Genomic DNA, 18,432 nt, shown 5'->3' on the forward strand with positions numbered 1-18,432 from the left:
GCAGATTCGGCTCGGGGGGCATATAGTCAGATGAACATGTGCAGATAAACATGTGCAAACATGCGTGCAGTAAATCATTGGGGGGGCCGATTAAGAAAAATCGGCCAAATAAAATTTTTTTACAGCCGATGCAAGGGCATCGACTTCAGAACTAAGAAGCGAAGCCGATGCGCAGCCATCGACTTTAGTGTAGTTACACAAGACCAAGACCTGCTGGCTATGTGCTCAAGGTTTACATCGATGTCGACGTTCAGTAGAAGAAAAGCTGATCAGCGACCTGTGCATCCTTGCCGGTATTCTTGCCTTGATTAAGGCTCGGGGGGCAGCTCGCCTTAAAAATTCTCTAGGAAGCCGATTTTGATAGAATCGGCTGATTCTGCATTACAATTCGGAGGCCGATGATGGCACGTGTGGTTGGCTCACTACTGTTCTCGCCTTGATGAGGGCTCGGGGGGCAACGGACTACATGGATATTTGGTTCTTAAGAAACCGATTGGAGTTGCATCGGTTGATCCTGCATCGTGATCCTCTCTGGCAGCAGTTCCGGTCGTGAAAGAAGATTGCTGAAGCTATGGAGAGGAATCAAGAAAGAAGGCCGTCGGCTTTTCCAGATTTTGGACTGTCCTGTCGCTACAAAGGGATTGGATTCTCAAAATAGCCGATGAGCAGTCATCGGCTAAGGGATTGCGAAAAATTATGGTCAGATATCGAATCGCAGCCTGAAATTGAGAAGTGCTTGGCCGACGGGCTAATCGACATGAGAGTCTGGCTTCATGGGCGTCCAAAAGGAAAGAGGCAGACGGAAGGAATGAAATTGGATTGATTGAAAAAACAATTTTATTAATTTAAAGGAGCGGCTTTACAAGAAAGAGCCGATGGCTCTCAAAAGGGGGATCTGGTGCCTAGTGCACTGCTAGTACTAGTCCTATTCTACTAGTCGTCGCTGTCCTCGTCATTACCGCCGTCGATGTCGTCGGCGCTGCTCCCAGGGAGCTCCTCGTCGCTGCTGCCCCAGCCCATGGCCGGAGCCTCTTCCTCCTCGTCATCATCATCGTCCTCGCTGTCCGCCCAGGAGCGGAAGCGCTTGGTTGGCGGGTACCCGGCGGAAGAGGAAGATTCATCTTCCTCCTCCTCTTCTTCTTCTTCGTCGTCATCTTCGTCCTCGCTGTCCGCCCACATGCGGGAGCGCTTCTTCGGCGGGAGCTTGGCGGAGGGGAGGGCCTTGGCCTTCGCTACTTCTCCTTCTTTCTTCTCATCGTCGGGGGAGAGGGGGTTCACCTTGGAGTGAAGGTTGTCCTCGTTCTTCTTCTTCGGCGAGGACTGGGGGAAGAGGTTTGAGAAGGAGGAGGAAGAGGAAGACATGGCTAAGGGAGAAGAGGGTTTTTTGGGTGCCGATGGCTGGAACAGAGGAAGGGGATGAAGAAAGCTAATCGATCGGCACAGTTAAATAATGAGAAGCCTGGTGGAAATTTAATGCCATTATAATTTCCAAGGAGATGACGCCAGAGCTATCGAATTTTGCAGAGAAGCTGAGAAGACAGGGCATAATGATAACGGATACTGCAACGGCTCTGCTCTGCCACGACATGACCCGACAAAGGAAAGCATAATGATTTTGGAAACGTTATTTCCAAAACCAGGGGGGCATGTGTTATCACCAGATTTTGGTCAAACCTGGAGGTGGGCCGTAAAGGAGATGGGCTTGAAGGATTACACGTGGAGGATCTCTGAAACGGCCTTGCACGGAGAATTTGGGCTAGTTTGCCCGTGTATCTTTAATTATAGTAGATTGTATCGTAGATTAAAAGTTAGAATTTGTCTCGTACACGGTGGGGATATTCCCACGTTAGAAAGTCCCCTGGACTATAAATATGTATCTAGGGTTTATGGAATAAACAACAACTCACGTTCAACCCAAACAAACCAATCTCGGCGCATCGCCAACTCCTTCGTCTCGAGGGTTTCTATCAGGTAAGCGACATGCTGCCTAGATCGCATCTTGCGATCTAGGCAGCACAAGCTCCACGTTGTTCATGCGTTGCTCGTACTGAAGCGTCTTTGATGGCGAGCAACGTAGTTATCATAGATGTGTTAGGGTTAGCATAGTTCTTCGTATAACATGCTTACGTAGTGCAACCCTTGCATGTCTAGCCGTCCTCACACCTATCTCAGGTGTGGGGGCGGCACCCCGCTTGATCATTATCTAGTAGATCTGATCCGTTACGATTGCTCTTTGTTCTACAAGGATTAGTTTAATATCTGCAATAGTTAGGCCTTACAAAGGGGGGGAGGATCCAGCGGCACGTAGGGTGGCGTTCGCAAGTCCTAAACGGGATGTTCCGAGGATCAACTTCATGTTGGTTTTGAGGCCTTGTTTAGGATCGGCTTACGATCACCGTGCGTGGCCGCGAGGCCCAACCTGGAGTAGGATGATCCGATTATGCGGTGAAAACCCTAAATCGTCGTAGATCTCATTAGCTTTATCTTGATCAAGCAGGATCACCATATATTCGTGCACCCCGTACGAATCATGGGTGGATCGGCTCTTTGAGCCGATTCAAGGGATAACCTGAGAGCCGATCGAGGCTCGTATTTAATGTTTACGTGTATGCCATGCAGGAAACTAAGCGAGGCATCCCCATCACCTTCCTGACCAGGTATAGGTCAGGTGGCACGCCCTTGCACTTCGCATCGGACGTGTGACCAGAAGAGCATTGCGGGCCGTCGCTCGGAGGGGTCTCAGCCAGCCGCAGCTCTAGGCTCTTCCCGGCTCTACCGTGTTGACCGTCGCTGCCCGCCGGTGGGTTTTGGCAGTCAACAGTTCCAAAAAAGCTCGATTTTTGCTCCCTATGTTTTTTCTTGTTGATCACATTTGAGCATATATGTTGATAAAATTTGTGGGCATTCTAGACACGTGTGTGTATTTGTATACTTTATTTCACAATTTTGAGTTTTAAAAATGATTTTTCGATTTAAAAAACAAGCTTCATGTTTTTCGGGGTCTAAAAGGAGTTTTGGATAGTGACATTAAGAGTAAATGCAACACCCCTTCCCTCCAAGTTGCAGTCTTTTGATAATGGTTGTCCCATTAAAAAATATCATCATAATTTACACCTTTAATTTTTTCAGGTAGCATATTAATATAAATACGATACCAATTACACCCGGTGTCTACAATAACACGATATCAAGAATTTAGTCAAGACATCTTTGATGCACAACACCAAATTATTACAAGAAAAGAAAAGAAAAGAAAAGAAAAGAAAAGAAAAGAAAAGAAAAGAAAATGAGCAATATTGATTCCCAATGAGCAGCAGTCACCTAACATCCCTTAGCAACACATGCGTTTTGAGAATGGTTCGCCACAAATCAACGCCTTGCGGAAGGAAACAATGCACAAGCGCGAATTACAAATAGCTGAAAAAGCTTTATTGCTATCTCTAGAGGTAATCCACATTGATGTAATGAAAGCGAAGGACCCACAACAATGACAGAACGTCCAGAGTAATCGACCCGTTTGCCGAATAAAACCACTTAAGGATAAATAATTAGTCTTCGCCTTTATGTTTCACTCTAAGCAACTCCAAAAGATGTTGGCTCATGCCTTAGTTCAGATTCACAATACTCCATGTTTAATACATAGATGTGAATTACGCTAGTAACCGACATTATTTGTTCATTAGTGATGGGCAATATGCCTGTCACTAGTTGTCTAGTGACAGGTTAAAAGGATGTATGCACTGGCATGATCGAAGGTTGTAGCCATGTTGGGTTTTGTAGTGACTGACCCATTATCGTGCCTGTCACTGGTATGAATTTCCAGGAACCAGGCTCGTAGTAGTTTGTACTATGTGCATAGAAAAAAAATGATTGGCTTGTGAGCAAAAGATTCAAGTTAAGCAGTATAGTTACACTCGTTAACTAGCAGCTATCGACTAAATCCACGTATATGTTCCACTTGTGGCACCTTTGCCACTTGTTCTGTGGCATGACCTTCCTCAGCAGCAGGTCCTCACGATCGAGCTCGTCTCGCCGAGCCGTTGGAACTCGGCGCACTGGATGCGGTTGTGCCACGACACATTGTACTGTGCGCAGAGCACCCGGTTGCAATGGGGGCACTCCACATTTGTTATCGCGGCCTCCCCAGGACTGGTGTTGTTGATCAGCAGTTCTTCTTTTCCTGATCCAGTGCATTCTTTTAGGCTAAAAAGAATTCAGCCTCCTTGCAAAATCTTGCACCTCTCTGAATGTTCAAACACAAAGCATGTCATTAATTAAGATCAGCGTCTAATTTGTTTCACGCACATGAGAATTAAATAGTTTATTAGCTTTATCAATACAGAACATAGACAATAGTTGAACATAAACATCAGTGAGTTCGCAGGTACTTACAAACCCTTCATTTTGCTCCATATTAAATCCATATATCATTCAAGGCTATTTTTCAATTCTGAATTTTTACCTCAAGGCAAGCCAGGCAAATATCGGCTGTGGACCTCCGATAGGAGGGCGAGACATGGACTCCAGGATCAGCCGGATGCGTGCTATACATGTCTACAAGAGGAGGACAGTGTTGACCATATTCTTGCTTTATGCCCTTATACGCGACAGGTGTGGTGCAGAGTCCTTCGGAGTGCGAATCTACGGATGGCGGACCCGGGATATGCGGGGAACCTGCAGCGCTGGTGGAAGGAAGCCCGCAAGCGAGTGAGGTCGTTGGACAGGAAGCGCTTCGACTCGATGGTCATCTGCACGGTGTGGACGATTTGGAAGCAGAGGAACGCCAGGGCCTTTGGGAATGAGAGGGAACAGAAATCGCTAGACCAGATGTTAGTGGAGATTAGAGAGGAGTTCCACCTATGGGAGAGAGCTAAGAGAGGAGGGAGGCTAGATATAGCGAGAGAGTAGGCCTAGGCGGAGGGAGGTGGCGTGTGTGTGTCGTGTGCTTTCTTGTACTTGATGTTTGCTTCTTCTTCTATAAAGATAAGGCACACTTTTCGCGTGCTCTCGAAAAAAAAAATTTACCTCAGTAAAGCAGAGGCACATCAAGAGATTCGTTATTTCAGAACAAAACCATATATTTATAACTGAGGAACATAATGGTAAATGCACAATATATCTCCAGCGCCCATAGCAATTGCTTAAAAAAAGAAAAGAATGTGCAAACGAGGCAAATAAAAGTTTAGCTAAGTGCATGCATAGACGTATAAGAGAGATTAAAATATCCTCTCTTTTTTTGCGAAAAGAGATATATATCCTCTATAACTATAGTATCCTGACCTATGAACCTCTTCCTGCATGGCATTGCAGGATCAAGTCCATCATCAAGGCCGCTATCTTCAGTGGAGTTCTCATTATTATCTTGCACGTTTGAACTTTTGCAAGGAAATATAGGAGTATTACCAATACCCACATTGCATGGAACCACACATGCAGCCTCCCCCTAAACTCAAGAGATAAAAACTGTAAGATATAAAACGTACTTTAAATAACTACACTGCAAAAAAGGTACGGGATATAACCTTATTTACAGTTTCTGAGTCAGTCATCTTTCTTCTCTTATTGTTTTCTTACTCAACGCCGGCTTTGCCACCTCCAGAACCTGTCAAGTGGCGGAGCTAGGATTTTCATATTGGGTATTCGAAGTCAAAAATAAAATCCAGCAATAAAATAAAATATAGGAAGGTTCATAGTAATTGCAATTCATTGGAACGCAGATCGCTCACATTTTTATTTTGGTTTTGGCTTTGAACCTCAATATATATCTGCGTTGGAGTTGTGAAGTTCAAGTTATCTTCGTTACAGCTTTGTCCCACATATTTTTTAAACCACTACACTTGACTTGCTTCTGCTTGTTCTTCATTTTTCAGACCTACAAGTGTTTTTATTTTTACTAATTTAGAAGATTCACAATTGGAGAAAATCAAAAGAGGAATTACAACTGAAACTTTTTTTTTTGAAGCTTTCACCGGGGGGGAGAGAATCCCCACCTGAATATATTGCATCAAAAGAGCATTACAAGACCAGGCTCTTGACCTCTCTTGTGAGAGGCCATTGGTCAGGATACATGAGGTGTTACAAAAAGAAAAGAAAAATGGAAGAGGGGGGATTACAGGTGCACTTGAGAAGCACTATTGGACATGCTAGCATGACGAACACCACGAGGAAGAGAAGCATAGGCAGTACAATGAGGAGTGTCAACGACGCTATCGAAGGGTGTCACAATACCGAGACCTTGCAGATTGCAACACCAACACCCGCTTGCATAGCGGCTGTCCACTAGATGGCAATTGGGAGCATACGCGGACAACGAGTGTTGTTGGCATTGTCGAAGGGCCATACTCCGCCTAGAAGACGATGCAGACACGAAGCTCGCCGGCTGAGAGTGCCAAAACTGCGAGGAGTTTCTGCCAACGCCATCGAAGGGCATTGCAAGACCGAGATTCCACCAACGTCACGAACCTTGACCGCAAACTCAGCCACAGGGACATCCCTATGCACTTGCGAGGTGAGGAGGCCACCTACGCCGTCGAAGGGTACCGATCCACCGAGAGAGCAACTTGAACACGAAGCTCACGACATACCAGTGACAATCACCATTGGACGAAGCCAAGCTTTGACGGACAATAGAGAGCTGAAGTCAAAGTGTACCTCTTGAACCCAATAAAACACCACCAGCCAAGAGGTTCCATTGCAACGCCTTCAAGAAGGAGTATGACACCATAGGTGCCATCGTCGCTAAGCTTTCGCCCGGAACAACCGCCAAATGAGCACCAGCCAGAAGGTTCCATTGCAACGCCTTCAAGAAGGAGTATGACGACAGTGTCGCCATCGTTGCTCAGCTTTCACCGGGAACCAGTCGCTGCATTCCTTGGCCGCGATCTTGGAGTCCAGGATGTGGCCACGCCAAAAATGGCGTAGCTGGAGCAGATCTTGAGGTGGGCGTCTTTGAGCACCAAAGCACTCAGGAATTTACAGAGCAGCCAGCCACAGGCAGCCGAAGGCCACCTCGGTCGATAGGAGCTCCACTCCTAGACGGACAGACAAGTGGCCGGCCGCCGGAGCCGGAACTACCCTGTCTGCCGCCAGGCCGCGCGGAGCCCAATTGAGTTCCAGACCTCGAGCGAGGGTCGCCGGGTCAGGGCAGCACGCGGGCCGGCGCCGGCGAGGGGCTGCCTCGTGCCTAGGCGGAGCACCGACGGCGAGACGTGCACGGGCACGGGCGAGGGCGGGCGGCTACGTTGAAGCCTGGGGAGCCCCGCGATGCAGCGCCACCTGGAGGCCCGAGGCGGATCCGCCGGAGCGCCGTCGGCCGGCGCGGAGGCAGCGGAGCAGCATGCACCAGGGGCATCACGGCAGAGCATCGACGGCTCTGAAGCCTGGGGGCGCGGGCCGCGCGGCGTGGACGAGCGGGGCGGGAGCTAGGCCGCCCGCCATGGAGGCCTTTCCGCACACAAACGCGTGCAGCTGCCGCCGAAAGCAGGGGAGCCCTCGACGCGCGCGGGAGGGAGCAGCAGCTCCATGGCCGAGCACGCCCGCCTGACGGCAGATCGACGGCGGCGCGGCGCGCTTGGTGGGCTGTTGAGGTCCTTGGTTTTCGATTTGGGGGCAGATTTGAGATGTGGAGTTGGATTTTTGGGGGAGACACCGGAGGAGCCCCCGCCGCAGCCGTCCGCCACTGAACGGCCTCCTCCGGCGGCGGCGAGGGCTGAGGGGGAGGTGCGGCGGCGGGGTCTTGCCTGGCGGCGCGGGGGCGCCTCGGAGTCACCCGAGAGTGTCCCGGAGGCGTTAGGGTTTTCGTCAGCTCCAACTTCGCTGTTGTTACTCGAGGAACTTTTCTTACCGTACGGTGAACTGAATTCACAGACAACAGGTAATGAACTGCTGCTTGTCTGCTCTTCTTGTATGGTGCTCTTCAGAGAAAACAGGTTTTAACCTGTTGAAGTAGACGGGGATCGGCGAATCCAGATTCTTGATCCGCGACAACTGGAACCGGAGCTGCATGGAGTGCGCTGTCGACTGTGCCGCGAAGCTGTTCTCCAGGGTGGTCCACGCCTCCCTGGATGTGATGGTTGTCATCAGCATCCCGACCGGCGTTGGAGAGGATGAAGGACAGGATTGCCTGGTCATGCGGCATCCATGCCTCGTACACCGGGTTCGGGATCTCGGCCAGAGCGCTGGCATCGCCTGCCCTTGGGTTGGTGATGTGTTGAGCTGGGCAGGGGAGGCGTCCGTTGATGTAGCCGAGCAGCATGTGATTTTTGAATGCAGGCAGAACCTGCGCGCTAGAGGAGATAATTCTCTGACGAGAGCTTGACGGTGTTGCCGTTGGTGAAGTTGTAGAGCGGCGCAGAGAGCAGCAGCGCTGCCGCTGGTGTTGTTGCTGGCGAGTCCGAGCCTGCTCGAGAAGATGTTGGAGGCAGCACCGGATGCAGAGGAGGAGGAAGACATCGGAAACGTAGATTGAATTCACTTAAGCTCTGATACCATGAAAGGAATTGTGAGACGATGGATTTTGGGAGACAAGCGCGCAGCTCTCAAGGGGGTGGCTGTCATGCGCTTTTATATTGATGGTTAGGATTTACAACTTCTACATCTCCACAACTATTGATTTAATCTCTACGGTTAACTCAATCATATAACTATTGTGAGATACTAACAATATACAATATACTCTAACACCTGCTAGCTTCCATTTCTTAGCACAGCCGCGGCGCTCAGCTTGATCTGATCTTCTTCAGTGTGTAGGACCCTTTCCACTCATTTTGTTATGTTGTGATCGAAATTCATATTAAAGGGAGACTAACTCCTTACGAGTGGAGCGAGGCCCATTGCCGGAGGCTTGGGCCGAAGCGGACGCCGGGAGGTGTGTGCGTGGGGGGTGGGGGGGGGGTGGGGGGGGGGTTAGCCCCTCGCGGGATCGATGCCACCGACTATATATACCTCTTGTAAGTCGCCGGGTTAACAATGGTTAGTCTGCTATATTGTGTGCAACTTTAAATTATTGAGTTCTATGTTATTTGATCTCACACTTATTTTCTTCTAATAGCCAGTTATGCAATTCGATGGGACTTTTGAGCAGCAACCCATACAGCCTGATCTTCAGTATATTCATCTCCAGCGTATTGGTCTACGAAATTAACAAGCCGACTCAAACGCACACGCGACAGGCTGTTCGCTGCAGCGATTAGCGTGTATATGCAGCTGCTCAATGAAGTCGGTAGTAGAGCTTCATTTACGCTCATCTAGTATATTGTCATTGTACTTCCGACAGTTAACTCCATGTAATTGCACAGCAACTGAACTTTGTGCAAGAGTTTCCTCTTTCCTATACTCTGGCAGACAAGCTGATCATTGTGTATAACCATGTACTCCCTACTACGCACGAACTTAGTTCTGAGCTAGCTAAAAACTAGCAAATCCCCTGAAATAAATATAACGTCGCTGAAAAACAGCAGCTGAACTCTGTTAATACCATAGTTTAAAATATTCGGCTATCCTATTTAGCCGTGTTTTTTTTTAGAGACCATTAAAGGCTACAGGTGTGTGTGCGTGGGGGGGGGGGGGGGGGGGGGGTAGCCCCCCGCGGTACAGATCAATGCCACCGACTATATATACCTCTTGTAAGTCGCCAGGTTAACAATGGTTAGTCTGCTATATTGTGCGCAACTTTAAATTATTGAGTTCTATGTTATTTAATCTCACACTTATTTTCTTCTAATCGCCAGTTATGCAATCTAAATGGGGTTTTCAGCAGCAACCCACACGCGACAGGAGCTGTTCGCTGCAGCGATTAGTGTGTATATGCAGCTGCTCAATGAAGTCGGTAGTAGAGCTTCATTTACGCTCATCTAGTATATTGTCATTGTACTTCCGACAGTTAACTCCATGTAATTGCACAGCAACTGAACTTTGTGCAAGAGTTTCCTCTTTCCTATACTCTGGCAGACAAGCTGATCATTGTGTATAACCATGTACTCCCTACTACGCACGAACTTAGTTCTGAGCTAGCTAAAAACTAGCAAATCCCCTGAAATAAATATAACGTGGCTGAAAAACAGCAGCTGAACTCTGTTAATACCATAGTTTAAAATAGTCGGCTATCCTATTTAGCCGTGTTTTTTAGAGACTATTAAAGGCTACAGGTGTGTGTGCGTGGGGGGGGGGGGGGGGGGGATAGCCCCCCGTGGTACAGATCAATGCCACCGACTATATATACCTCTTGTAAGTCGCCAGGTTAACAATGGTTAGTCTGCTATATTGTGCGCAACTTTAAATTATTGAGTTCTATGTTATTTAATCTCACACTTATTTTCTTCTAATCGCCAGTTATGCAATCCAAACAGGCTTTTCAGCAGCAACCCACACGCGACAGGAGCTGTTCGCTGTAGCGATTAGTGTGTATATGCAGCTGCTCAATGAAGTCGGTAGTAGAGCTTCATTTACGCTCATCTAGTATATTGTCATTGTACTTCTGAACTTAAGAGTTTCCTCTTTCCTATACTCTGGCCGAAAAGCTGATCATTGTGTATAACCATGTACTTCCTACTACGCACGAACTTAGTTTTGAGCTAGCTGAAAACTAGCAAATCCCCTGAAATGAAATAAATATAACGTGGCTGAAACAGCAGCTGAACTCTGTTAATACTATAGTTTAAAATAGCCGGCTATTCTATTTAGCCGCGATTTTTAGAGTATTAAAGGCTATAGGTGTGTGTGCGTGTGGGGGGGGGGGGGGGGGTACCCCCCGCGGTACAGATCACCGGGTTAACAATGGTTAGTCTGCTATATTGTCTACAACTTTCAATCATTGAGTTCTATGTTATTTAATCTCACACTTATTTTCTTCTAATTGCCAGTTATGCAATTCGATGGGGCTTTTGAGCAGCAACCCATACAACCATATTCATCTCCAGCGTATTGGTCTACGAAGTTAACAAGCCGACTCAAACGCACACGTGACAGGAGCTGTTCGCTGCAACGATTAGTGTGTATATGCAGCTGCTCAATGAAGTCGGTAGCAGAGCTTCATTTACGCTCATCTAGTTGTGGGAGTGGTGTTTTGGAACATGGGAGCATATGCTCCCTCTATTTTGAAATTCATCTTACACATATTTTGAATTTAAAAAAAATTGAAACGAAAAATTCACGCGTACATCTTCATGTGCTACACGCTCACAAAGTTGTTTCATAAAAAATGGACTTGTCATGTGACGTGTATAAAAAAGACAAAACTTGGTGCTAAAAATAATGCTTTTGACATGATAAATTTTCTCTATTTTACATAGATCACAAAAAAATATTATTTTTTTGTGAAACTTGACGAATGCACATATATTATGGAGATGTACATGTAGAATTTTTTATCAAAATTTTTCGACAACTCGAAATATAATTTTTAGGTATAGGGAGCATACGCACCCAGGAGCCGAATTGAATTTCCGGTTGTTATTGTCCTTCCGATAGTTAAGTCCATGTAATTGCACAACAACTGAACTTTGTGCAAGAGTTTCCTCTTTCCTATACCCTGGCAGACAAGCTGATTATTGTGTATAAATTAACCATGTCACTGGTAGAAAAACAGGCTTCCGTCCAGCCCCATAAGTCGCGAAGCTATAGGAAGCGCGACTAATGGGACCTTTAGTCGCGGTTCGGGAGGCGAACCGCGACCAAAGGCCTGGGCCCAGGGCGCACGGTGGCCAGCTGGTGCACGTGGGGGGCTTTAGTCGCGGTTGGCCTGGCCAACCGCGACTAAAGGTGCCGAGCCTTTAGTCGCGGTTGGCCAGGCCAACCGCGACTAAAGCCCCTCCCCTATATATACCCATCCAGCAGCCAACACTTAGCCATTTGGAGCCATTCTCTTCACAAACTTCACAAGTGGGTGTTAGGTTTGCTTTTGGTTCCTCTTATGCACATAAGGTGTTTGATGAAATGCCCCAAGAGCATGAAACAAACATGATATGAAGTGTTGGAGCCACACTTGAGCTTTCTCATTTATTTTTTCCTCCTCGATCGCGGTTAGCAACTTGAACCTTTGATGTGTCATTGATAAAATATGCATGTGTGTAGTTCATTGTTTAATTTATATTGTTTGTAGCTAGTTAGTTTAACAAATGCATGATGGTTAATTATATATTTTAACAATACTAGTACAAATGCCCGTGCGTTGCCACGGGTCCGCAAATTTTATTTCTCAATACACATATGTAATCACAACTGACAAAAAAGATAAGTATAATAACATAAAAAGCAAAGCAAGAAAAGAAAATGAAATAAAAAGAAAATGACCGAGCCAGGCCGGAAGCTTGGGATGGATGCGTATGGACGATTAAGATTTAATTGGCTTGCTTAGTTTGCTTTTTTGTAAGTAGTTGAGATAAGTTTTGTTACTTAACTGTCAACACTACCGCCATGTAGCCTCTAGCATCGCCTTGTCGCGCCAACATGCCATCATCCGCCGCTCCATCACCGCGCCGTCTCCCGGCGCGCGCGACAACACCCCTCCGTGCGAAGGGATTTCATAGGGGTACGCCACACAGCCCACCGCCTTTGGCGGCCAGGCGCCACCACCACCACCTACGCCGGTTAGGGAGGGTCGCGACGCGCTCTTTTAGGGTTTCGCGGTCGCCTCCGGAGTCGCCCGCGTGCGCGGCCTGGGAGGCAGGGGGAACTCATAACCAATCATAGGGTTTCAATAAAGATTGTTATTATTTCACCTTTAACAAATATGAATAGACATACGCTTCTTTCAATGTCTCAATGTGTACTTGTTTCAACAATGAAGCGGCGTGCTTTACAAAAGTATTCACACCAGGTCTAAATACACACTGGTATAGTTTTTTTCTGAGATCAACGCTGCGATTATATTAAACTTCAGACATATCCAGCACAAGACAATTCCTAACACAATCCGGTGGTACACCCATCCAGATCTTACAAACTTTATTATCGCAGCCTACTTTTGCCTATCTATGAGCAGCTTCATTAGCTGATCGCCGCACAGCATGCACCGAGAATGCTTCAAAGCTTCCAAGGAGAGTTTTTATTTCCATGACCAGAGGACCATGAATCGACCGATCCTGTCCCTCCTTGTTTAACTTCACCGCAGCCCCGACATTGTCCGTTTCCAGGGAGATCCTTTGAACCTGCATGTCCTTTGCGAGAGTAGGAGCGCTCTTTTGCAGGCCATGAGCTCTGCATCCTCAGCATCAAAGGTGTGAGGGAAAAAATGGGTCGCTCCAGCTATGAAGCTTCCATGGTGATCCCTAAGAACCACCCCACCTCCACCCAATCCAGTAGCTGAGTGAAAAGCACCATCCGCATTGACTTTACACCAACCATAATCAGGTACGAGCCAGCGCTCCTTCTGCTTTGCGGACATCGTCGTAGATGGTGCATGAAGATTATGCCATTCCTCAACTCCAGCAATTGTTTTCATGGCAACAGACTTCAGGTAAGCTAGTTTCTTAGTCTCCCTCGCATCATTTCGCGCTATCCAGAGGTTGTAAAGCATTGTAATAAACCAAGCCCTCTTATCATCATTGCTCTTCCCAATCCAGTCCAGAATCCACCCCTTCAGTTCAGAGTGACACCGCAGAACCTTCGGTGATTGACCCAGGCTGACATTGACATGCTCCGTGAGGGCATTCCACGCTGCAACTGAATGAGGACAGGACCAGAAGTGGTGCACTAAACTTTCTTCTCTCCCGCACGCTAGACAGACGATTCCGTCTTTAATTTTTCGATGGTGTAGTTCAATTCCCACCGCTAGTCCATTCTCAATCAGTCGCCAAGTGTGAATCTTCTGCTTATTTGGTACTGGTGCATCCCAAAGTGTGAGCCAACCCCCGTGTTCATCACACGACCTAGAAGAAGAAGGACGTCCTCTTGCCAAGTTTTTCCGTTGAATCGCCAAGTGATATGCTGACCTCATGGAAAACTGGCCATTCTTCGTAAAATTCCAGGCCTGCGCATCAACAACACCCGAATTTCCTAAGGGGGTGCGAAGAATGTCTTCCACGTCTGGGTCATGGAAATGTACTCTCAGTTTATTTTCATCCCATATGTTCTCACCCGGTTTTGTGATTTAACCCGGTTTTATGAAATCACGAACATACTATGGGCACTCCTCAATCTTTCGTCCCATTGGCCTCTGCAGTCCTTCTCTTGGGATCCAGTTGCTGGTCCAGACTGGGATATTGGAGCCGTCTCCAATACGCCAGACTAAGCCAGCACGCAGCAGCTCTCGACCATGGACAATACTCCTCCAGGTGTACGACGCACGCTTTGGACAGGCAGCACTCAAGAAATCACCTTCCTTGAAATAGCGTGCTTTTAAAACTCGTGCACATAGGGAGTCAGGCTCAGTCACCATCCTCCATCCTTGCTTGGCGAGAAACGCTTGATTAAAGCATTTGTAGTCACGGAAACCCAAGCCCCCTCGCTGTTTTCCTTTGCACATGCGATCCCAACCTATCCAATGGACCTTGCGTTTTCCTTCTGTATCCCGCCACCAGAAGTTCGACGAGACTGAGCTTAGTTGATGGCACATCTTTTTTGATAACATAAAGCAGCTCATGGTATGGGCGGGGACTGCTTGGAGAACAGATTTAACAAGAGTCTCCTTACCGGCCTTGGACATGCCTTGACCTTTTATACCCTTCACTTTTCCCCATGAACGCTCCCAAAGATGTTTGAAACACCCCTCCTTTGAGCGACCGACAACCGTGGGCAGTCCTAGGTATCGTTCGGAGAGGGCTTCGCACTCAGTACCAACTGCCCGCTTGAGGTTATTTTTCGTCTCCATGGGGCATCCATTGCCAAAGAAAATGGAGGACTTCTGAAGGTTGACACGCTGCCCCAAACTAATCTCGTGGTCATGCAAAATGTTCTTCAAAGTTTCCATGCTTCGGGAAGAGGCCTCCAAAGTGTTCTTCAAAGTTTCCACGCTGTCCAGACTGGTATAGTTGGGAGTGGGACACAACCCAAAGTGTTTGTCTGGTAAAACATATCCGAAGTATATGACACCACCACGAAAGCCTGTGGCTGTAATATCATTCTTTTATTGCAAAATCCAGAGCTAACTATATCCCATTCTTTAAAGCAGTATACATTCAGCTGCAGGAGTCTCACACCCCATATGACCTGGACAAGATTCAAACTGCTGATAAGCTTGTCACAGATGACCTCACGAGGCTTTCATAACTCTAAGCATACTTACAGAGAGAAAAAAATCCTAAACCAATAGCAGCATCACCATAAGATTCACGCTTGTTTTCTAAAATACATGAGCAGAAGAACTTGTTCAAGACATCTGAGATCATGATAAAGAAGTTCCAGTCGTTGATCTAGAATAGAGATACCTAGATTATTCATTTACAACAGCAAATTGATGAGGCCAAACATCGAAAATCGAAGCTGGAGAAGAAATTGAAACAAAGGGGAATGGGACAGTCTTTCAAATCATTTTGAAAAACGTCCAAATTAGTTATCCATTTACTAACTGCATCTTTAAGAGCATCTTTCAAATCATTGTGGAATCTCAGTTCATACAGAACAACCACCGTGCAGAAAAACTATCTTTCCTATTGTGCTGGAAAGTTGTACAGTGGTGCTTTCATTGCTTACTGAAAAATTATATTCACAACCATTTACTATATAAGAAGGGTAAAGAAGTGCAGACCAGTTCAAGGTAACCTCATTTTGTTCTCATTTTTCTTCTATGAGAAAATGCCGGCCTGAAGCAATTAGAAAAAAAACTATTAACATGGAATAGCAGAAGCAGAAACTAACATAGCCATCAACCACACAAGACTTCTATGAAACTACAAATAACACAAGAACTAAATCGAAGGAGTGTCCAGAACAGGGAAGGGACGAGACACACCTGGTTGGGGACGCGAAACTTCTTGAGCCGCATTTTGCGAGAAACAATAGCCAGAAAGTTTATCCTCGGTCAATTGATGAATATGAATCAGAACTTTGGACAGTATGATTGGCTTAGGATATTCATCAACAACATATCTTCTTTAAAGCAGTATACATTCAGCTGCAGGAGTCACACACCTCAAATGACCTTGACAAGATTCAAACTACTGATAAGTACAACGGTGTGACATCAAACTTCACATGCATAGATAAAGCTTGCAAATTATAGTGCAGAGATCCAAATTTCATAAGATAAACCCAAGTTCCAGCACAGAAAACTTGTAGAACGGCACATATAAATACAATTAAGAGGGTAGTTTTGTATGCCTACTTAAATATAAGAGTCTTATATTTTTCTCATAAGCTACTGCTGGTGTAAAAAGGATAGTGAGGTGAACTTCCACATTGCTGGCACATAAAATTTATCTGGGACATTAATGGATATAGTAAAATGCATGTGTGTTACAATGTTGTTTTTATGAAGCTCATCATTCTCGCCTGCAATCTAATAGGTGACAGGCAGATTTAACGAAATACATACCATGCTTTTCTGCGCTCTAGGCCTAGATATCCAAACATACCATGATTTTTTGCACTCTAGGCCCAGAAAGGCCCTCACTTCTTCGTTGCTTTATGGTCCAGGGTTTTCATTATACTCGCAAAAAAAGCACCTATAATTTGGGTTTTCTAAGATCCTCTACCTTGGAATCATGAGATCCCAGAAATGTTGTTTCTACCTTGGAACTGCAGTAACCAAATTCAAAGAATATCAAAACATAAATTTTCATAAAGTACCAGACCAATAAAGTGCAGTACGGTTAAAAATTTATTCAGCGCGTGGTTCACAAATTTGACATGCATTAAAGAACTAACATATCGATGAGTAAATTCAAGGTACATGTATCCACGAGCAAATGCCGTACCAAGTATGATTCCTCTGATCATACGGCTGGGATGATAATTATCGAAGGCGTAATCGATGAGTAAATTCAAGATACCTGTCCCCACGAGAAAATGCCGTACCAAGTATGATACATTTGATCATACGGCTGGAATTATAGTTATCGAAGGCGTAATCCATTTCATCTGTTATCATGTTATCAGGACTGTTGCACCATAAGAAATTGTGTCATCAAGTATATGTATCATGTAAGAGATGCCCTCCAGAAATTTCCATGGATACAAGTCATGCAATACAATTTGTAATTATGTAGCAGTAGGATTTAAAGTATGTCCAGGTAGACTATCCTTTTTAGTGCTTGTCTCTGTGAAGCTCATCAGTTAACTTGGAAGCCACGGGTTCTGCACATCGGGAAAACACCTTCCGAAGAATGAAATGACAAATAATATGTGCAAGGAAAATGCCCACGCGCCAGCAAACACCCCAGCCTAACTCAGATTCATGACAGTTTCAGCACAAACCACAACAAAAAAGAGCCGCAAATCCATAGGGCTCAACTGTCTCCAATAGAACTAACATGCAAATATGGATCAAAATCGTAGGGAAATCGCGCAATACGACCAACGCCATCTCGCCATGACTCTGCCGCTGTTCCACCAACCTCGTCGGAACCCCGCCGTCTCACCATGTATTCACCGATGTTTCATTGTTATGACCGCTTCGCTGTAATCTCGTTCCGCCGAATTCGCCAGAACTCTTAGTGTAGATTTTCTGGGAACCTTCTATAAGATCAGAGTTTTGAGAAGAGTGGTATAATTAATATCCCATCTAATGTAATTGGTGGTGACTTTATATGAATGCATATGCTGGTTAGGTTGAGAGTCAGCCAAAATTAGGGAAACAAATGAGCATGAAAATTGAGTAGCATGTATCATACTTGGGATATCTACTTATGAAGGAATAAATATCTACGTACTTGGAAGCTTTCAAAGTAAGAGTTACCTTAAAGCTTCTGAATATGAGTGTCAGCGGTCTTGAAGATACCACCATATGTGCTTCTGAATAATGAGCATGAAAAAGAGAACAACATGCAGTGAAATCTCAGTTAATTGAATAACACAAAATCAGCCCAAAAGTCTCTTTGGCACATGAGCTTCAGTGATCCCAGTATTTCAAAAACATATTTCTGTAATTCCAAAAAATCTGAATTAAATGCCTACATATTTATAAACATTCCGAAGGTATGCTGTAAATTTCAGATGAAAATATGTTGTATTTTGAGCCATACGAAAAAGACAAATTTCTGACAAAAATTTAAAGTTTCCATCCCTGTAAATTTGTTATTTTTCCTGAGCTCAAAATACAAGACAATTTCTACCAAAAAATTATACGAGTATTCAGAACATGTGTATGTATTTGTGGAACAAAATTTATGTTCTTTTGAAACACATAAATATATTTTTAAATATTACAAAAGTCGGGAGCACTGACACCTGGGTGCACCAAATCTGCTCTCAAAATCAGCAATTTAACAACACACGTGATACGGCAAAAGTATTGTATTCACAAAAGACAATGGATGATCATGTGATATACAAAGCTGG

The sequence above is a fragment of the Lolium perenne genome, chromosome 7 (genome assembly GCF_019359855.2).
Source record: "Lolium perenne isolate Kyuss_39 chromosome 7, Kyuss_2.0, whole genome shotgun sequence".
NCBI lineage: Eukaryota > Viridiplantae > Streptophyta > Magnoliopsida > Poales > Poaceae > Lolium > Lolium perenne.